Below are 23829 nucleotides of genomic sequence, written 5' to 3' on the forward strand. Positions count from 1 at the left end.
GTAGTGATAATTGCATCATAGCACGGGAAGTAATTGTGTACAATAACGGATAGCAGATATTACATTATCGTGCAGGCGGCCCGCACACTCTTGATCGATTGGTCATAAAAATAAAATATTTAAAGTAACATATAAGTATGACTGTATTTAAATTGAATGTTATCTGAAATGGTGTCTTTATTTGATCGTATTTAATGAGATAAATTTTGCTTTTATCTGAATAGCCATCTGGAGAAGGAGTTTCATATTAATGTTGTATCGAGTTATGCCTTTACGTGAAGCAAAGAAAAACTGATGCTTTTGGCCCAAACAATGTAAGGTTCAAGAAAATACCATCACAATTTACACATGTTTAAAATTAAAATGCCACTGTTTATTTTTAGCGTAAGGAACGACCGTTTAGTATCACTTTATATGTTTATGTAGTATTATATAACATGTCCTTTGAAAATGAAATAGATTATTGAAAATGGGTTCAGATAGGTAAAGATACATGGGGGTGCCTGGTCGTTACGGGATACATGGCCCGAATGATTCATACCATCCGAGACCTGATATAATACATATTTTTTTTCTTCCAGTGAAAGTTTCTTTAATTGTCAAAGTTTACCGCCAATTAAATTATTATCATGTTGTCACTTGAAGACAAATAAAATTGTTTAATATTTTTTCTATAATTTAATTTGCTTCCTGGACAACTATTAATGTCAGCAGAAACATTCGACAGGTACTTCTATTACCGATTATTTGTCTATTTATGTTACCTTACATTAACCATATTAGTCTTGCACTATAAAAATGATTTCAAATAAACTCGTACTTAGCAAAAAAGCTGTATATTTTAACATAATTATTCACCTCGTATTTTCGATGTGGAACTTATGCATAGTTTAATAAAGATAAGGGAATGATCTATCAATGTTGCCACTATGTTTGTATAATTTTTCAATGTCAATGTTGAATAAAAAATGCCATCCTATTAAACAGCTTGGTTATCGATCACTGTCATACTGTCCTAAACTTTGATGGCGTTGTTTATCCGCTTTTAAATATTTTGAATATTATGTTTAACAGATAAGACGTTATTATGATTATATGACATCACTAATAGTCATTTTGATTTTAAAAATTAAAAATGAATTCACGTGCGAACGTTGAACGGTCGTACCGCGAAATATAATAAGTATCGATACGGGCTGAAAAATATACCCTGTAAACAATACTTACGATCTTGTGTAATTTGTGTCATAATAGCCATTCAACTTTTTACTATGCGCATTTAATATATAAATACATAAAACAAAAACCGTTTGACAATGATAAAGTAACCTGTAATCAAGTACGCAAACAATAGCAAAATATAAAAAATCTCTAGAGTATTTTATATAACCATAACTGACCATAACTGATTTGCATTTAAAGTAGTTACAATATATTGTAACTTTTTGCATTACAGATTTTGATACAGTGTTTTTCTGTATTTATTATATCAGTCCAAAATATTGCACCTTTATAGCATATATAATATAGGGACATGTTTATTTTAAACAAATTATTTGGCTTTATCAGAAGCTGGCTTTAAAACTACTGGATACGTATCGTTATGTTAATAAATTAAATAATTTGTGTGATCTACATGAACATTTTAATAGCTTTTTTATCAGTGTGCTTTTCATATTATTGGTATTTTTATGCATATCAATGTTCCATGTAAGAACTACGAATATCGGCAACACAAACAACAACTTGTGTGCAAATGCCTGGTAGTATATTTGTTCAACTTGTCGTGATTGAATGTTTTTCACCACATGCTTACATAAGTTCTATTGTTATATAAAGAAAGTTGACTGTCGTGATTAACTGAAGCCACGAATTTGTTGTGAGTGTTCTTCTGCATTGTGAAGGGGGGTCGAAGAAACATGGACTACATGAAACAAAGAGTGTTTCCGTGAGTCGAAGCAGAGACAGTTAGTTAATGCAGATCTAATCAATACACTCACTGCAACATTATGTAATATTGAAAATACTTAAAGCACAAGTCAATTTGAAACAAATGCATTATATTAGCTATTTTCAACCTATTCTTATCAATGCACAAATCGACTTTACTTTCCAATTTCAAAAATATATTACAGAGGGTCCAAATCACTCTAGAAAGACACTTGTAGATGTTTACATTCTCATCTGCAAAATGATATATACGCTGAATGTCCCGTATTGAGGGCATAAGACGATATAGCTTTTTGTTAAAGTGTTTGTCATGCATTTCAGCCGAAGTGTTTGTAAACGTTCAGAAACATCCGTGCTCGGTTTGAAGTAATACAAATCTCGCCAATGGCATGTTGTGTATTTATCAATTACGATGTATTCGACGTAACATATGGTGTTAGGTGGATTCTTTTTTCATCAGGCCAAAATAAAAATAGCTCGTTTTTGTATAAATGTAGAATGTTTCTGCTGTATCAAAGTACACTTCACGAACAAATAGGGTCAAAGTGTCGTCATTTCGAGCTGAAAGGAGATGTAGAATATTTAAAGGTACGTTTATATTCAGCTAGCTACTTTGCATTGCATCAGAAACAAAACGTCCATGATACTAATACAATATAAAACAGATTAATACTGTTCCCACTGCATCGAATATTTTTACTTTCATTTTTAAACGATGTCAACTTCTACATGGTAAAAGGCAAGTTATAGGCAAGTTCTACTGTAACAGGAATTACAGCTGGCGACACGTATGACAGCTCACTGGCCTTCTTTATCCTGATAAAACTACCATAGAAAACACATATGTTAGATAGTGTAAGAAGCTGACACCGAATTGATGGTGGTTATGACTGTTTTTGGCCTGTATTAAAGTCCCGTTAACGTTCAAATTACAGTGATGAAGCTTTTGCTACATATTATTAGATAACATTCAAAACGTTTTTTGCGTGGTAGCCAAGCCGAACAAATAATATTTCATCAGGTTTTTCGACCCCTCCAACCCCACTACACAAGATCTAAATCACGCGCAATATCGTGCAAACTAGAGTGACATAGCAGAATATAACTTTTGTCACAATCGTTGTAAAATAAATCCAATTTAATCTCAAGACAGCCGTGTAAACAAATTGTTTGACAAAGAAAAAACTTGATATAAGGGTAGGCATATTTATTTTTCTGATGTCTTCGATGTGTTTCATTGATGGTAAATCGTAAACATGGAATAGCTTACAGTTAAATCACAAACGCACCTTTAAAATAAACAGGGTTTGAATAAATGACTTAATTATTACGCCGACATTTACTGCATGAACATTTGAACGGTCGTACGTGTTAGCATAACACGTGCGGATAATCATTGCCTAAAAACTTTTGTCTTAGTTTTAAAGTTTGTTTAATTAATTTATTAATCACTGATTTTCTCGTTTTCAAGGTAAACATCATCAGTTAATCGGTTAATATTGTGTGAATTTTCCGGGACATTTCTCTTTGACATTAGATATCGACGGACGGGTTTTTCTCTCTGTGAACAGGTGGTTGCGTAGATTTCTATCAAAAATAATAGTAAACAGGTTTCCGATTTCATCCAGTGCATACTAACGGATTAAGACACTGTGTATAAACGACTTTACCTCCAGCAGAGCTATTGAAAAAGTGTCTTCAAGCCGACACATTGTATTTAGAAACGCCATGATAGCAATCTGATGTTTTTTTTTCTTTCGGAAACAAGATATTTCTATTTATCTTTTATTATCTCAGTAATTATTTATTTATTACTACATTTATTTGCTCAGTAACAAATGCAATACACTTATCGTCGTATAAGTCAGATACATTTATTCGTTTTTTCTTCAAAAGTATCCTCTTACAGACGCAAGTAACCGTTTCGCTAGGACGAACGCCAATATTTATCCTCGGCTTCGCCTCGGACAAACTTGTGAATAATACAAAATTTAAGATAATGTTATGAGGCCGATCAGTAGCAGAGAAGTATGGATAAGTACATCCTCAGTTTTAACCCTCTACTTGTGTTATTTTAAGTATACAAAACCGCTGAGCACGAGTTAATTGGTTGCAATCACGAGGGTTGTGTTCGAGTTTATTCAAAGACAACATTCAATAACTAGCAAGTGTTCAAGTTAATAATGCTGTAATTTATCCGAATGATAGAAATTGCACGGTTTAGATCCGCCTACTTGTAACCGCTTCGATATTGGAGCTAATGTACAGACGAAAAAAACCTCTCAAACATCGTGCAATCGTCACGAACAAAGTGCAATCAGCAAATGTCTCTGTACAATATATAGATACCTTTCTCGTCAAGCACATAACCTTTTATCATTTAATATATATGGCTTGGGCTTCAGTGAAATTTTTCTTGTTTGTTTATCACTTGGTAACAAGCCCTTTCAGCTAGTTTTTTAAAAATGTTTAACAGGTGCCGTCCTTCTTGTGTTTTTTTCGGTCTTCTTCAACATTGATTTACGATATGTGCTACCGAGCGGATTATTCCTAAAGGGATTTTAGCTGAATATTTAAACTGATCAAATTCAAATGTGATAGCAGAGTAAACGGATGTAAACACTTAGCTTTTTTAGTTTGCTGAACTACATTATCATTAATTTGTTATCTTAAATTGATCAGATACGAAAAGAAAACTACATGAAATATAAATTCAAAGCGAAAACACAGAAACAGGCCTCCTTCGAAATAGTAAGTGAACATTATGATTTATTCATTTACGAACTTCTCATAAATATAACCACACATGTTAGACTGGAATATCACAGGCCTTGGAATCTGCTTCTGCTTCTAAATAACAATTTACATCTCGTTTCATATGCTGTTGGATATCAGGTACTTTCACATCTATGTATAAACGCAATGCATATGAATTTGTAATGTTTGCATTGAGAACATTAACATTTTTCCTTCATTAGTCAATACAACATAGATATTTTAGAGTTTAAGTGACTGATGATTGCTAGTTATCCTAAATCCTACCACTGATTCTTTCACTGACATGACATGTACACTGATTCTACGACAAGTCTATACGCATTATCCCCACCTCGATTCGTTCCTCTACCGTGTTTACTTTTCATCTAACTCAAATACAAGAAAACAATTGATGTACAGCATCAAGTCGGCGCGATAAAAGTAAAGAAAAAACATGCATGTAGATCACTAAAGAAAGTTGATTTTCACTTCAATGATCACATGTTAAGTAAACATATGTTCGAAAGACATTATAATAGTTGATAATATTGTAACAATTGTATTTGTTTTTGTAAACACTTGACTGTTACGAGTAGTCAATTAAACGATACTACAAAAGACCGTACTTTATGAGGGACTTATCTAGAATTAATTATCTTGAATGACATTTGCAAAACAAGCAATTAAGCTTAATGTTGTTGTTTTTTCAAACTCCATTTGTCGCTGCTCGCCAAGTGAAATTACTACTTAAAAGATTGAGAAACATTTAGAAAATTGTTAGAGTACTATAAAGTGTTCATCTATTCGGAAACAAGTCTATATTTAAACTCAATAATTAAAAACACAGTATTCAGGGCCGTTAGAATTTATGACTTCATTGTCAATTAAAGCATACATTTTTAATACACACTGCACTTCACATTTTATCGTGCAACGTGAAAAAGCATCATTCTGCAACTTATGAACTGTTCCCTTAGTATAAGCTACATTTTGGACAATATCAAACTTGGTCGGAGCCCTCCTAGGCGCCAACGTATACAAACACTGAAAGCGTTGAAAGGCTGTAGGCGTGACAAGTCTGAATTTACTTGTTTAAAGTTCTGTTTACAGGCAATTTAGATTTGTTCTTCACTGGCCTAAAACTGAAACCGATAGGTGCCTGTCATTACACATAATAAAAGGTTATGTAAAACGGTGATTTTTTAATAAAAATAACTAGCAACAATCACTGATTTTAGTGAACACATATTTAATTTTCTGCCAAATTATCTATAATTACCTAATCAAGATTGTTCGGCTTGCTTTCAAATTCACATTCACGTTGCAATCTTACGAGCATTTTTAAATAAACTTGTATTTTAATTTGCACTATTTTAATCAACATTACACAATATGTGCCATTCTGTAAACCCGGCGCATTTATTCCTTTATCATGGCATGTCAAAAAGTAGATCTAACGATACTTGATTTTGATTTGCGATACTGAACTATCTAAGCAGCCTTATTATGTCTTTGTTTAATATCGTTCAATTCATTCACCACATTATATTCAGAACATATTTAACATTTAACAGTACTTACAGTGCAATCATCTTTTAAGTCGGACAGGAGCTAGACATAGAATGAACGCTTCGCCACGATTTAGTTTCGTGAATTCATCACTTCATTTCATTCACGTCAATTTATCCATAAATTGATTTTGATTACGTTCAAAATTTAAATTGCAGTTAAAAGTGTATTCATATTGAATAAATTATGTTTAATCAAAATGGGAATTTTTAATATGCCTGTTAAATAATCCTTAAAGGCAGCCAAAAGCAAAGACTGTTATACCTTATAACATGCAATGTAGTGAACTTCTTTTACTGTACATATCATAACATACTCAATGCTTAAGTTAAACGAAAACTGTCGGAAAAAGCAATAAATTGAAAACACATTTTGGAATGTTTAGCTCCATACCTAATGGCCGATTCTATTTTAAAATGGGAAACTAAATGCATTATATGCAGTGGTATCAAACAACATTTGGAAATACTAGATCGCCTCGATTTTAGCCAGTAATTGAAAATTTGGACTTGGAATTTGATTTTGTATTTTTGTGATACGTTATGCTTTCCCATCGCGTATACTCCTTTTTGTTATATTTAAAACATGTTTTAAACGAAGATGGCTGAGAAAAAAACATAGTTTCGTAATTTCAATCTCAGTCGTTTTGGAAATCGTAAATATCTAAGTTAATTGTGTTTTTTTAAATCTAGTTTAACAATTGTTGTTTTAAATAAAATTAACATATCGACAAGATAACACAGTAAGAACTGCCTCTACCTCTAGCTCATTATCCTGTGATCAAGTGATTCAAGCCCCATACTCGGCACATTAAAAATGTTATAACATGAAACCCATTTTATTGAAATGAGCTGTTACACGAATTGGTCACATGCAGAGATACTGGAAACTGAGTTCTACTATGTTTATCTGTGCACATAAACATCTACTAACAGGTTTCTTGAGGTTATTCAAAAGAGCATGACCTCTTTATGATAAGTACGTATTTCATCGTATTCTGAACTATATTTATACGTTCAGTTGTTTATCCTTCAACAATATTTTAACAATCTTGAAAACAAAACATTAGTATAGATAGAATTAACTATGCAATTTCTGTCTACGCTAAAAGTAGTTGTATTTTATATTTTGGGACCACAATTAGATAAGAGGTATTTTATTAAAATATTGCTTTGATTTTAAGATATTTTTGTTTAATTTTAAATGTTTAAATCCTTTTCATACAAGTATATTAACTGTGCTGAATAATAAACGATGACTGCATATTGCTAAGACATAGGAGTATACCAGATTATGTAAAAGTATTGTATAATTTCTATTTCAGACACCTGCCTCTCTTCAAAAACGATGTTTTAACCGAAAATAAAATGGACCAAGAATTCAACAGTATTTTGGTTTTGTTGATTCTGAACCTCTTCACCAATTGTTCGGTAGTAGGTAATTAGTTTTTCTTTTCATTATCATGTTTTGCTTCAGTTCGATTAAATAAAAATATAGATGTGCAGACGTTATGATCAATTAGATACTGCTGAGTAACCGAAAGATAATTTGTTCCAGGACCTAGTTATAATCTGGCAAGCAAAGCATGTTGCAACTGGTTCAACTATTTAAATATGGATGCACTCAACATACAATTTAATTACATTTTTGCCGGTTTGAACATGTTTTATTTGCATTCGATTATAGCACTCACCATGCAGCTGTAAGCTTTTAGTTTGAAAAGGGAATATGACTTCTTATTAAATCGTTTACAGAAAGACAAACTAAAATTTGCAAAGGAACATCTTTTGAAAAAGATGGCCACTTTATATTTTGAAATAAAGCAACTGAGCAGAAATTTTGTACTAGGTTACTTTGTTAAATTAATTCACATACATACATATTAAACATTGTTTATCAATAACTATTTATGTCTTTAACTTTATTTGCTCAAGATAAACAGAAAAAAATATAATGATTTATAATGACATACAAATGTCGTATAAATCTTTAAGAAGTCAGAATTTGAGTTTTCTCCATGGCGTGACATTTCGGAATATTTAAGAAGGCAATTTCTTTATCAAATATCATTAGACGCATGTGCTTTGTACATCGTGTGCAAGCATATTGCATAATTATCATTTCTGTTGGTAATGTATTGATTTTTAATCTTTTTTGGTAACATATATTATAATGTAAATTATTGTTTTGTAATATAGCTTGGTTACTTATATAAACCAATTATGAAAATGGTATATTCGTGGTTATATTTTAGTTTTGTTATAAAAACACGTGTTTCCGCATTCAGAGATGGTTTTACTAGTTGTTAACCTGGCCCCAATTTCTCGAAACTTCTTAAGTCTTTTATAACAGGATTAAGTTAATCTCACTATTTTTGACGTGCTATAAAATGTGTTATATTTACTTCTTCAAGAATTTTTGGAAATTATATTGGAATAGTCTGATAAAATAAACCATTTTCCATTTATCAAAATCCATTTGAAGTATGTATTCTGGCTAATTGAAATAAGCGACTTAAGCCTGTTAAGCTTAAGAAGTTTCGAGAAATTGGGGCCAGTAGAAGTACATAGAAGACAAGTTTATTTGACTATCTATAAACATAAATATGGCGTACGTTAAGCGTTGTGAATAATATGAATAAAGGATGTCGAGGTTAAGACATTCGTCCGTCATAGCTATCACAGTATAACCATAAGCGGCAGTAATGCAGCAGTCAATTGTAACCACGGCCCCCAGGTCCGGGGGTATACCGGGGATAGCCGTGGAAACGGGCCGTGTTTTTACTTTCCAGGTGCCCCGCAGGGCCGGGTGACCGCGGTGGTTTTGTCATAGCGCTAAAATTAGCGGAGATTGGGCCTTAAATAGAGTCTCTGGGGTGCGGGGGCATTTGGCCGGGGTTAAACCATCAGTTCGTCCCCGCAGGGCGGGGATTTTACCCGGGGTTTGCTGGACCGAAAGTCAAAGTCCCGGCTATTCCCCGGACCTGGGGGGGGGGGGGCGTGGTTACAATTGATGGTGCATAACGGTCAAGAACGTGATAGTGTTTATATAGTATAGTACAGTGGTTAGCATAGAGGTTAGTATTGACATAATAAGAAGGTTTGAATGACTGGTTTCATCATTGCATAATAAACCTGATCATCTCAAGAATTAAAACAAAATTAATGGATACAAAGCTGCATTTTTGAAGAGCTTTGATACAAAAGCACGTTCGCAAAAATCATGTTCAAGATAGAAACGTTGTTTTTAGAAATCCAGAATGAATCCAATGTTATTTTCTATGATTATTGACAAATCACGAAAGAAATTTTGTCGAGAATCGGTATATAGAGTTATAAATTATCTTTTATTATTTGAAATGGTTAATGAGTTAGACGAACATCATGTTAACAGTTTTAAAATTAAAATGAACTTATGTTCAAGTCATTAAAATTTTACACAGCCTCTCTTAATTCAGGTATAAACAAACAGAGTTTTCTTCAGACATTTTACAGCAAAAATGCATGAACACATGTATTCTTTACAAATTAAGATCATCCAGAGTGACCCTTTTGTCTTGCCTTCTAACAAAAAGGTATATTTTGTTACATCTGGTGCGAAACAAAACAGTATTAATAAGTTCATGTTAAACGTGTCAATGCCCTTAAATGGCCCAGTATGTTTCAGTAATGTAAACTTATGTACATGTATGTATATTCAAATTACTTCTCGAAACGTTTTTTGGCATTTTCAACCCCACAGTATGATTTAAAAAAAAGCATTTGTAACAATAAAAAACATAAAACACAACTGAAAATATATTCTAGATTTAGCAAGGAAAAAGTCAAAACCAAATTTGCATATCACGTAACTTTCTTAAACAAGAACGTTTAGAGAAGTGATTTCTATTAAACAACTCAAAAAATGTTTAACCCACAGGATGGTTACACGAATGCTATTATCGCTATAACAACTAACATTCAACAGGACCGTATTTTATTCAAAACTGTTACATTTAGAACAACTCATGGCCATTCCTATTTGGAACTACATTCTACATTTTTTTTAAATATACTCGTATAAACCTCTTAAAATGAAAAATAAGAAACCATACTCACTGTTTACATCCATAGTCCACTCATTGGCACTATAACGGAAGACGCGTTGGAGCATTTTCAACACATAACAAAATGTTATGGCTCCAATGATTACCCGCCGTGTATGACGTTTTGGAAGTTTTACACGCAACAAAACGGTTATTGACGACAAATTTTAAGAAAAGTTGAATAAGAGTTGATATCATTAACAAATCTTCTTTTTTTCATAACTAAAATTTATCCGTATACACTTCCCCATTGACAATTGCAAACATGTATCCCTACATCCAGGAGGCCGCGTCTAATAATCGTATAAGTGTTGTCCTTAACTCAATGCATATATAATTTAAGTGCAGTGTATTCACACCAAACATGGTTAACATATTAATAGTGACAAGACGCGCATTTTTAGCAGGGCCAATTACTCTCACTTAAATAAGTATCGAGTTGTGACTTTTGAAAAAACAAAGACAATCTGATGACCTTTGGCTTAAACCTGTGTGGTTCAAGATCATACCATGACAACGCTTCATGTGTATGAACAAAAACCCTCCATTTAATTGATAGGGTTCATTTAGAGCGTAACCTAGTAGCGTAACGTATGTATATATATATATATATATGCGTGTGTAACCCAGATGTTAAGAGATACAAGACGGAGCCTATTTACTCACCTGATGTTCTCATAACGGTCCGAGATATGTTTTTGTTCGATTGTTAACTGTAATTGAAAAAGTTTAACCCCAGTTGTATTCATTTCATATTGATACCTTACTTAACTATCCTTAAAGTTAAAAATAGATTGTGAGAGTAAGCAAAGTCGGTAAATAACTTTCTGTTGCCAATTTTCCTTTCCATTTCCTTTACTAGATACCTATTACAGTAAGCATAACCATTTCACAAGTTGTATGTACGAATATCTGATTCTCTTCCACTCTCAAATTTCACTATACAATTTAAATAAAAAGTCTTTAAACAAATGTCTACAGCAAAAATAGTATTATGCTACACCTGTTTTGGTTTAGTGCTGCATTCTTTATCATTAGATGGCTCGTTATTTTTATGATATAAATTTTCGTAACATGAACTCCAAAAAAATATCCTAAATAAAATTAGTGGTGAACATATTTTATTATCCAATGAGAAGGCCTTATGATTAAAATTCACCAATACACTTCCTTCGGTAAATCAGCAGTCAGCTGTTATTGATTTAAATCTGGTAAACCGGAATACATAAACAATTACAGGCTCAACTAAAGGGTAGTTTACATAATTGTTTGTATACAAAATAAGAGTTAATGGATGTTAAAATACAACCTAAATTTTCAGCAAATGAGATTGCAGATTGGCAATCATTAAGTAGTAGACTTAATCATTAAGATTTTCAACTTCCGCGCATGTTTAAAGGTCTGCCTACTGCCAATCATCAGATACACACTCCCTGCGTCAGATTTTGCATTGACAATGTATCAACCAATGGGGTTGTATTCTAAGTCAGTTAGATGACATGAAGTGAATTTTTAATGATTAAGAATGACTCGTTCGCTACGGTTCGGTCGACTCTTTCGTCAATAGTGTCGGGTTACCCGAACCAGATATTTGTATAAATGATATACGTTTTTATTTAGAAAATAACAGAAATAGACCGGCTCCTACCATTTATGAAATATAATCACTTGAATTTCTGCGCGTTTTTAATTTTCTTGGGAACATTCCTTTTACATTAAAATGTATTTCAAAATATTCATCCTTTTCATATCTTTAAAAAAAAAGTTCAGGCAGTTATATTGGCGTCAACATTATGATTGATTTGTTTCAGTATGACCCCTTATATCCTCGCGTTTTAAATGTTGGTCAGAACATTCCTTTTACATGGATATGTTCTTTAAAAAAAGGAAAGGCAGTTATAATGGCGTCAACATTATATTTGATATGTTTCATTTTGAGCGATCAGCACGCTTTTTTAAAACAAATGAATCATTAAACTTAATATATATAACCCGTATATATTACCCGTATCACAAAAATATCAGAATGCCTTTAAATAACCTTAGTCAGAAAGTATCATGCTTATGGTAAGTCACTTTGTATCTAGTTAATCTGGGAACGTCAACATTGTTGTGCATTGGTATTTACACATAATATGCACACATAATATGCAATAAACCCATTTAATAAGATTTATTAATATGTGTATTATTATCAGCATATTTGAGATAAATATTTGTAAACTAATATTATCACTACATAAGTCCATTATAATAATAGTGTGTCGTTAGTCATCATCAGATTGTCTGAACAACCTCTTTTGTCAGCTGATCAAAAGTTACATACATCATTATCGATATAAGCCCGTTCTGTGCGATGACTCGTCAAATCTAAAACACAGGCAACAGCCTGGTTAGGCAACAGGTTACAGCAGCGCCTGGTTAGGCAATGCAATAAAATGTATGTTTATGTTACGGATTTCATATTAATATATTAACAATGAATATATCATTAATTGACAACGGTTGCGTAGTGGAGCTTTAGTAATATCCGATGTCATGTTCTAAAAATGAATTGCTGGTTCCCGATTTCCATAATTTGGGCATAAATGAAAACCAGACAATCAGAAACAAGTTGTTTAAACTTTTGCATTCTATCCCTTAAGGTACTTTAAACAAAAAAGGAACAACACATAAACTATGCATTTCTAAATAGGAATCATATTTTAAGAAAAATGTCATGAACCTATAATATCAATTCATTTATTAGCCCCCATACCATAGACACTAACCAACAATCGGTTTATAAGAGTGCGACACTGAAAATACGGCGCCATTGACTAAGTTGTTTCCGGTGGGGCCGCGAGTTTAAAACTAATGCTGCTGAATATTACATTATAGACTACATTAGACAATGTTTAGCTCCGTTTGGCAAAACAGACACATTTTTTACGAATCACTTATTTGCAAAGTCCATGCTACCTATTCTGTTCAGCCTCTCAAACGTAATAATACAATGAAACACTTAACACAAAACAATTTGAACTAAATGATTATTTGAAACATCTTGATCATCTTCGTGACAGTGCACAAAATGACATGTGTTTGTTTTCAACTTCAAATAAGTATTGTAGAACGTTTAAATCACTCTAGTTATGCACTTCTAGATGTTGACAGTCTTTTCCGCACAGTGTGTACTGCATTTGAGAGCAGATAACGTTATAACTCATTGTTAAAGTGTTTGATATGAATATCAGCCGATTTGGAATATATATTTTAAGTATTACGTTAAGATTGAACCTTGCCAGCAACATAGATAATTTATAACAGGCATGTTTTCAATGACATATTGAGCCTTTATTCGACAAATGATTTATGTACTTGACGTATACCATTCTTTGATGTAAAGTAGATGATACAAGATTCGAGTTGTAAAATGTGTATCGTAAACTTCAAACTAGTTCGAGGATAAGTAATCAACCGGGCTAAATGAAGCTCATATATTGTGTATTACTGTTTATGCACGGAACTGAATTACTAGTACACAATAACAAATAAGGTCAACGTATCGAGTTTTATTTTTTATATTAAAGATGCCTTTTGTTTTTAATAAACTATATTGTGAAACACTGCAAAAATGAACATGCTTCGCGGCATCAGAGACAAAAGGCTGTTTCTAAAACTAAAACACACAAAAAACCATTTAGTGCTTCGATTTTTTATTTGTTCACGATTCTCACCGAGCGTTCACGTTCATTATGGCGATGGTTAAGGGTTTCTTCGACGGTAAATATGTTTTTTCTGCATTTAAAGTAAATTTTTCCAATGGGATTCCCATTGGAAAAAGGCCTTCCCATTGGATAATGTTTTTTTCCAATTGGAAAATCAGCCCAACATTTTTTGTTGGAAAATTTTCTCCCACATTTTCAAAAAAGGAATTAGTGATAAATAACAATCATTATCATTAATGGTTAAAATCTTATCTAGAAAAAGTGCGTTTATAGTACTTTTTATCATTTTTTGTAAAAAAAAATCCTGTCGACCAATTTTTCCAATTGGATATTTCCCACAATTCAATATGGGAAAAGTCAGGAAATTGGAAAACTCCAATTGGAACATTGTCCCATTGGAATCTTCCAGTTGGTAACATTGGCAATGGGCTTTATCCAATTGGAGGTTCTGGCAATAAATTTTAATGGAAAAATATTTCAACTTTCCTAAATCTTTTAAAAGAATACCTATTTATTTATTTAGGAATATATTTGAAGTTTTGTTTTATTGTTTACCTGTGTCCTGACATCGTATCCATCCAATTCCAAGCTAATACTTCTGTGCCGATATCTTAGCGATAAGATTTAAGCATCTTTTAATGAATTTGAATGCAATAAATCATATCAAAAATTACCTGAAGTATTCTTACTCAACCAGTGACACAAATTCCAATTTTTAAATATCTTTACACTAGTTTCATCTCCTCAGACGCCATTTTTAATCGATTAAGTTGTGGTTACAAACGACTAAAAACTTATTCATTTTGGGACCAAAGCTATACTCAGTTAAATACGCTTAAAAAAGGTTATTTCGGTTGCCAGTACCTTTACGCAAAAAAATGTTCATTTTCTTGATTTTTAATGAAGATGTAATAAATTGATGGAAATCCATATGAAATGTTTTACCTAAGATAATAGTTTATTTCATACACACTGTTCTGCCTGGGGCAAGGCCTTTCAACCCCAAGAGGTTGAAAACCCTTTTAAAAAAGAACACTTTTCAGTTTTCAACCCTTAGACTTTTAAACCCCTATTTCAAAGACTTTTCAACCCCTACCTGTTTGGACTTTTTAACTCCTATATCAAAGACTTTTCAACCCCTAGTTGAATTATTTTAATAACCATATTAAAGACTTTTTAACTCCTAAACCAAAGACTTTCCAACCCCTATTATTTGGTATTGAGCTGGTCCAAGCTAAACACCATTAAAAATGCTGGAAGGCATTTTAGAATGTTAACATGCATCATGTGCCCATGAAATGCCTTCCTCAAACAGTAATACTAGTATATGTTTTAGAAAAAAAATATCGAACTGTACAAAAATATAAGGCTGGTGAATTTTGCATTACAAAATAAACGCTTTTGGTAATTAATGCCATGGTGTCACTTTACTACATACCCGGTAGTAATATATAAGCCAGTCATCCTACAAGATAGCAGTGAAGCAAAAATTCACATATGATGATTACTTGTAAATCTTGTATATGTGGAAAAAATTGACCTTGTTATCTAGCTGATTGTAAAAACACTTTGTCATTCTTAAAGGGACTCGTACCTCATTGGCACCAAATAATCATTTTCCAGGTAATGTGTCTGAAATAATTAGTTAACTCTTTGATACTGAAATTGCAGAACAAAATACAATGAAAGTATGAAAATAAAGTCTTGTTTTAATCAGGGGTGAACCTACGCTTGTTATGTCAAGGACAGATAAATAGCATAACCACTCAGCAAAGGGGACTCATACAGAATTTATGGATATTTTGATCATGCATGCCTTGGAAGCAACACCTTTATTTCGTATTTAAAACAAATCTGCTAAAGAACCACATTTTACATACTACGAGCTATAACTTATACAATAAACTCATACCTGGTTTAGCCTTTTTGAGGTAGAACATGCACCCAAAATGCCAACAAGAACATGTGCATGCATAAATATTGAAGCAATGGTTAACATCGTCGCTTAAGTATATCCCTCACGCATCAAAATTAATTTTGCAATTGCACTAGTGGCCAGAAGGGAGGGGGGGGGTGACCCCCCCCCCCAACCACAACGTACCGATGTCGTCCAAGTTAACTTTTCGTTTCGAGGTAAGGGATACAGGGTAATCCAGAAGAACTGGAAAAAACAGGACAACCTTTTAGATTGTGAAATTGCGAAAATTTGTTGAATTATTTTTTGTTTAGTGACACTGTTATTTAAAATCATAACAAACATCAATTGTGACTGATAAACCTTTAACTACATACTAAATAATGCATTTATTGAAAATATTTATTACTGATAACAAGATTGTAACCGTGTTTATTAATAGCAGAAAGCGCAAAAAATATGATTGGTAAATGCTAAAAGATTTATTGTGGTCTACTATAGTCTCATAAGGTAGAAATACCGTGTGTAATGCTCATTTCTTTCAAATCTAACTCGATATCCTTCATAAGAACCTTTTTTTTCGACATTTATTCATCCTTTTAGGAATATTGAAACAATATTATTAATTGTGGTAAACCTTATCTGGGAGTACTTAAGGGCGTTTTTGTTGATACCAAACCAGTTTCAGTTTTGGTTTCAATGGTTTCAGCAGTTTCGAAACCGGTTTTGATAGTTTTGCTTAAAGTAACAAGTGCATGGTTTTGTGTACATTATCAATAACATGGCGGAGCTGCTGAGCCAAACAATTACTAATATAATCCTTTGCATTCAGCTCATTTGCCCATTGTAAGGCATTGTTATCTAAAATATTGAGTTTCAACAAACGTGGTTGATCACTTTCCGCCATGTTGCTTTCGAAGTAAACTAGGTTTCGGATGGAACGAACCGATGAAACCGCCTCCGGTAGGGGTTTCGATAGTTTCAAAAACCGGTTTCGGTTTTCGTTAAGAAACGATTAAAACTGGTTTTGGTTTTATTTGAAACTGTTACAACAAATACACAGTTCGTGAAACCGAAATAAAACCGAAACCAGTTTACTACCAACAAAAACGCCCTTAGAGTGCATCTTTATTACTCGAGTGAATGTACCTTCAAACCGGTTTAACACAAACATGTCACAGTAATCAATACCATCTGCGTTAAGATGTCGGGGATGTGTTAGACGAATGATTTTGTTTTATGGAGCTTTGAAGAGCGATGAATGGCACTAAAGTGGTGCCAAATTGATATCTCAAACACCCATTGGTAAGTCATTTATTTTTTCCATTTAATTTTTTGTCTTGATTTTTGAATATATCTAGACAGTCAAGAAGTAGGACATCTCGTAAAGAACGTTCACTTGAAACTGGCCTCTTCTTATCCACACTTCGACAGGGAGTGGGGATACTCTGCTTAAATAGCCGTCAACGAGTATTTTAAGAAATATCAAAATAATAGAAAATGGTGTCCCAGTGGTTGCACCAGTCAATTGTAACAACGCCACCCCCACCCCCATAGTCCACCTAAATGACAGTCAATGAGTCTTTTGACGATTTTTAGACTATGGCAGTTACAGGGATACACATGAAATGTCAAAATAATAAAAAAGTATCCCTAATCACTCATTATTGTAGCTACCCCCCCCCCCCAGTCTAAAATTATAGACGTGTAATACAGGATTCTTCCAATCCTTACTGTAACGTCTAAACGGGGGTGTTGATATATTGAAATTGTATTAAGTGAAGTATTTTATGGTTACAATTGATCATTAAGGTTTATATTCATATTTTACAATGTAAGTGAAAAGTTATTTTGCATTAAAACCATACATGTGATAACATCCCGGACGTCCGGGATTGTCCCGGAAATCGTATCTCTGTCACGGAGTCACGGAGGGTGCATGTTTGTCCCGGAAAGTCATAAAAAAAAACGAAAATAAAAATCTCGGAATCGGAATCGATTATCTTAATTTTACCAAGGTAAGTCAGCTATTTTGCCTGTCCGGGACACTGGTCGTAAAACACAGGACATGTTGACACTAATCCGTTAATTGGTACGTTTGTCGTCGAGGTCATCGTCAATCACCCGATAATTGATCTGTCGGCCTATTGTTGTGCTTAACGAGTGGGGGAGGGTTCTTGTATACAAATTCATTGTTTTCATATGGATTTGTTTGGTCTTATGAATGATATAGCTTTTAATTGATGAATTGATATTTTTCACACATTTTACCAACAAACGAGCATGAAGGTAAGTTCAAAGAAAGTGACAAAATGAGTAAAAAAACAAAATTAAAACACGGAAAACATCCCATATTCCTTTCACAATTTCAAAGTCGATACGTCGTTATACTTTAAACAACTTACGCGTCCATAAGGAATTTTAGTGTTTTGACCTTTTTCCGAACTATCGTGTGTATTTTTACGCCGAAATATAACTGACGATATGGGGTTTACAGGTGGTTATATAGAGTGCTTTAATCACGTGACCATGGTAAGTCACGTGATCGCTTTATACAGCCGATTGTTGACACATCTCTATCAAAATTATATGCATCTCCATACGGAAAAAGCTCATCGACTGGAAAATCTTCTTTATCGTCTGAAAAATATTGTGTGTCATAAATTGCAAACGTTTTAAATGTGATGAAAAAATAAATATTTTGTAACGCATGTTCTCAAAAGCGCGGGAAAACAGATTTAGCTGGGTAGGCTGGACCGAAAGTAAAAGTCCCGGCTATTCCCCGGACCTTGAGGGGGGGCATGGTTACAATTGACTGGTGCATTATTGTAGCAAGGGGGGGATAGAGATGGCGCATTTCCCACTAAAATTGTGTAAGAATTTACTTATTTAATAATTTAATATAGTTGACTAAAGAGTATTAAACTAGTTCAAAATGAGCTATTTCAGACAAAGTCTCTGCTATCCCCCACACCTAAAACAAGGAAAGCTGTTTTATTTTTTGTTAGGCATATGTAATAACAGCATAGAGGAACAACGTTTAAGTAATATCTTTATTAAGCTTTTAAGGTTTTTTAAACTGCATGTATATTTAAAGGTAGAATACCCCTTATGGGCATCATTTCAAACTATGATCAGCTTGATAATTTCTTATTATTATGTGTATCATTTCCTGGTTTAAAATTTAGAAGAATTTTACTGTCAAATCAACAAATATAATCAAACTGTACTTAAATAGTAATTAAAATTTTAACACAATGTTTTGACAGCATAAAAAATGGGTCCTTGTGAATGTCATTTTACAGCGAAATCAACAAGTTCAAAAAATACTCATGACCTGTTCCTTATCAATATGAAATATCTTTAACCTTTTTAGAACATTATGCAAAAAAAACAGTATGTTTTACCTTCGGTATAAGAAAATAACTATTTTTTTAATAAAACTACTGTTGAAAAATGTAAGCTAATGAAATGGAAAATAAAAAGATGCTTCTGGGTTGCTTTGAAGTTGAATTGCTCACATGAACCCACAAAAGATGTGTAGGTATGTGCTTAACAATAAAGGATAAAGCATTAAAATGAAGCATTTCAAGTGGAGGTTTTCATTAGGGTAGTGCTACCTTAAACACACACTTTACAAAAAAAAAAAAATATTTTTTAATCTATTTTCTTTAAACAATGGACTATACAAACAGTAGGGTCAGACCCAGTATACAGGACAATTATTCAATAAAATGTTTATCCTTTTGATATCATAATTGTTAAAAAAAATATCAAAATGTAAAGAAAAAATAACAGAGACCGGGTTCAAACTGTGGTCGCCAAAATTGCAGTCCAGTGTTGTATCCACTGCTACGAAAGTTTACATTTGTTTATTTAATTTAATATATACCTAGCTTGGTAACATTAAGTGATAACATTGACTAGCCAATCACACATAAAAATTAATTATACTAGGTATACCCACCTAGTAATCTTTTTTAATGGAAAAAAATGTGAAAAATCAATTAATTGTAAACTATGTGGTACTTTAGTTAGTTAGTCTCAATGCATTGTACACATTGATACCAAGTTCATGTCAGTTTTCGACAATTTTCTCTTCTTTCGCTATTTCATCATACGGTGTATAGCCCCTGAATAAAGTTTGACTCTGTTTCATCGAGTATATTTCTCAAAAATCCTTTTTTTGTTCTAATCTGCTAAAAGGTCAAAATGTCACAGTCATGTGAGCATCTTTGAGGCCTCTCAGTTATTATAACCAATGCACCAGTCAATTGTAACCACGCCCCCCCCCCCCCCCCCCCCCCCCCCCCCCCAGGTCCGGGGGTATACCAGGAATAGTCGGGGAAATGGGCCGTGTTTTTACTTTCTATGTGGCCACGCAGGGCCGAGTGACCGCGGTGGTTTTGTCTTTGAGCCAAATTTAGCCGAGATTGGGCCTTATATAGAGTCTCTGGTGTGCGGGGGCATTTGGAGGGGGATAATAGACCCAGGGTTGGCTGGACCGAAAGTCAAAGTCCCCGCTATTCCCCGGAGCTGGGGGCGCCGTGGTTACAATTGACTGGTGCACAACATATAAGATATTTAAAAAATAAATGAAAGTACAGTTAATCAATATATTTTAATTTTAATGTGGTAAATTAACAAAGAATTAGATGGATGCTTTATGCAAAATCTCACAAAGATGTAAAAAAAATACTAAAGAGTTCAGGTTTGCTAGTTTGTAAAAATATTTCATGGAATCATGGTAAATTGTTATATTATGTCCAATGACAGCCCATATATTTTTTAACTACTTGAACCTTTCTTGTTATAATTCTTATTATTTATTTTTTTAGTTGATGTGTGATGCTGATAATACAGAGACAGCTAGAGTGACAGAGTTTGATGAATAAACTTAAATTAAAAAACAGTGAGTACAATAATCCATTTTAACATGTCTTGTGTGTAAAGTGTGATTCCAAAGCAGTAAATACACATATATATATATATATATTTTAAGTTTTGAATCACAAATTTAGATCAAAGCTCTATTATCACACAAAACTTATATATATGAAAAGTCATGTGAATGGTGCAAGTCATATAATATAAAATTTATATTGATCAAGTCAAGCCATGCCATGTAAAAAAAACTGACATCATATCAAAGATTGTATGAATCATTCTCAGAGCTATTGAAAATATTTAATTGGTTGTAAGCGGACCATGCACGGTAATTTTCAGTAACCCCACCAGCCAATACAATTTGGCTATTTAGAAAGGCTTTGATAATATTTTTTATCTAATGTTTATCTTTCCTAAAATATTTATATTTATAAATCTATTTACCGGTATAAATCTGTATTTATTTATTTATCAATGCATTTATTTGCTCACTAATATATACAATACACTTATCGTTGTATATTGTCTAGCTAATACATGTATACAAATATGCATAATATGCATAATTATGGGAGGGGAGGGGGTCATAATTACCTATGGTGTACTGTCTTGTTCTTACGCATATATGATTTTGACCAAAACCCTTACTGAAAAAGCAGTGCAGACTGCATGGCCTGTTTAAATAATTAATTAAATCTTAATGGGTTTAAATGTATTTTATTTTATTTTTAAAGATAGTTTAGAGTTTAAAAGGAAGAGAGTCTGTTTTAAAGACTAAATAATTATATAGTCAGGATAAAAAATAATTTTTCAAAATCAAGTTCAAATAATTTTCCATTATTTGGTAAATGGAAAAAAAGTTTATATATATTAAGAATGTTTTACTCGATAGAAAGTAGGCCCAGTATCTTTTGCATTGCAACACTAAGAAAGTAAATATTTATTTTTTGTCTTTTACCAATTCCATCAAAGTCTGTGAGTGGCTTATGATGCTAGGCCTGCCAATTCAATGGTTTTCGAAATCATAAATTGAGACAACTTATAACTTTTGTATAAAATCTTCAAAGCTTTCAATAACTTAACATATCATCCACCTTATTGTCTCAATTTAAACTTTAAAAAATAGTTTTCCCATGCCGGTAACAAATAAAAGGTGAATTTCGAGCTATTGAAATTCATGTAACAGTCCAATGACTCTATTGTTTCTGAAGTAACGTGCATATATTACAACAGTTAAATTTTATTTGTACCATAGAATTAGGTTGGGAAAACCAGAATACTGGTGGCCATTTAAAGCAGGTGACCGTTCAACCAGGTTTGACTGTAGCTATAATTTCGGGCTACAACTATTCCGGGCTATATGTATTAATATATATATATATATATATATATATAAATGCACGAAATCAATGTGGGATTTTCATTAAGTTTTGGTTAAACCATCTTTGTAACAAATTACAGTTACTTCCAAATTACATCTTATTCTACATAATACAAACTGGAGGACAGTTCTTTTTATTTGGTAATGTTAAGAGACTTGAAGACAAAAAAAATGTTTAAATTCAGAAAACCTTACACAAAGTAGAAACCTTCTATTAATGTCATTATCTTGAAAAATTGAACATGCCTTTTAGCAATTGTATCAATCTGTGAAAATCTACATTTTGCCTTCGACATGTTATACAATTTAAGGATATTTACATGGAAATTAAGTTCAATTCTAAATTGACAGTCATATATTTCTTCCAAAATTTTCATAGTATAAGGAACATGATTTTTTTATGAATTTAAGTGCATAACTGCAGATAATGATCATTATCTTAAATCAATTACAAGCCAATTCATAGTCATGCATATAGCCCCCTTTTCAAAATATGATTGTGATTGTCTCAAATGACCAGTCTTTCTCTGTGGGGGGTGGGGGCTGTCAGTCATAAGGAAACCTTTAAAAGGCATATTCATTCAGCCAATCAGATGTCAGGTTCAGTGAAAGGGGCGATGTCAGGTCAAGTAAAAGGGGTGGAGCTAAAATAAATACTGACATTCAATGTAGGTGGATCCCCCCTAGGTCCGCCCGGTTAGCTCTGTCGGTAGAGCGTTGGACTGTTAATCGGACAACCCGGGTTCGATTCCCGGGCGGACCAGGTCTCTTCTGTTGTGATTGGCATGTACAGAAGTTGTCAGTTCCTTGCAGAAGTGAAGGCACCTAGTACTGGTTCACCGCCCAGGATAGGTGTGCGGTGGTTGAACTGTCACTCTGGGACCCTTCAATGTGCTCACGCCGGGACCCGGAGTATAAACTACTAACACCACCAGGTGGATCCCCCTTTGGCCTCACAAATATGTTTCAGTCACACTAGGGGGTGTGACAGGGTCAAGCCATAATGGAGCCATAGGCAAGCAGACTTTTATTAACCAACAACAACAACAGGTGTAATTCTTACCAACTGAGGAAAAAACTTTAAAGGTTTTATTATTCCTCATTTTCTTATACAAATTAAATATCTAACAATGACAAATATAAAGTATGATAATTCAAGCATAATATTGACACCAAACATGACACATCCTGCAAATGGTCTTGAATAAATTTCCTACATTTCTAATAATGATAATACATGGGACCAATATCAAAACCATTATCCTGTTAAATAGGACAATGGATTTGATATTGGTAATTCACAGACAATACAACATAATTAAGTAAAAAAAAACACAGTATGCACATCTGGCTTCAAACAAAAAATTGTTGCTTAGGCCAAAAAAAAGTATTCATAGTTTCCATTTAAATATCAAGAAAAGGTAGGCATACGGTAACTGTTTTTGGGGTTTTTTTTGAGGACGATGACGTTTCTTTAGCAAACTGACCTATATCAGGGTATTATTAAGGTCTTTACTAAAAAAGCACATATTGATTAAAACACCAAAAACAAAAAAGAATCAGAAGGATAAAAATA

General features: G+C 33.0%; 1 protein-coding gene across 1 annotated transcript in view; it reads left to right on the forward strand.

Moving 5' to 3' along the window:
- Positions 1-4560: 4560 nt before the first annotated feature.
- Positions 4561-23829, forward strand: part of LOC128227231 (uncharacterized) — a 45619-nt gene continuing 26350 nt past the window's right edge. The window contains exons 1-2 of the mRNA XM_052937539.1: positions 4561-4701; positions 7601-7713. The gene's annotated coding sequence lies outside the window, so the exon portion shown is untranslated. The remainder of the gene's footprint in view (positions 4702-7600; positions 7714-23829) is intronic.

The sequence above is a fragment of the Mya arenaria genome, chromosome 3 (genome assembly GCF_026914265.1).
Source record: "Mya arenaria isolate MELC-2E11 chromosome 3, ASM2691426v1".
In the NCBI taxonomy this organism is placed as follows: domain Eukaryota; kingdom Metazoa; phylum Mollusca; class Bivalvia; order Myida; family Myidae; genus Mya; species Mya arenaria.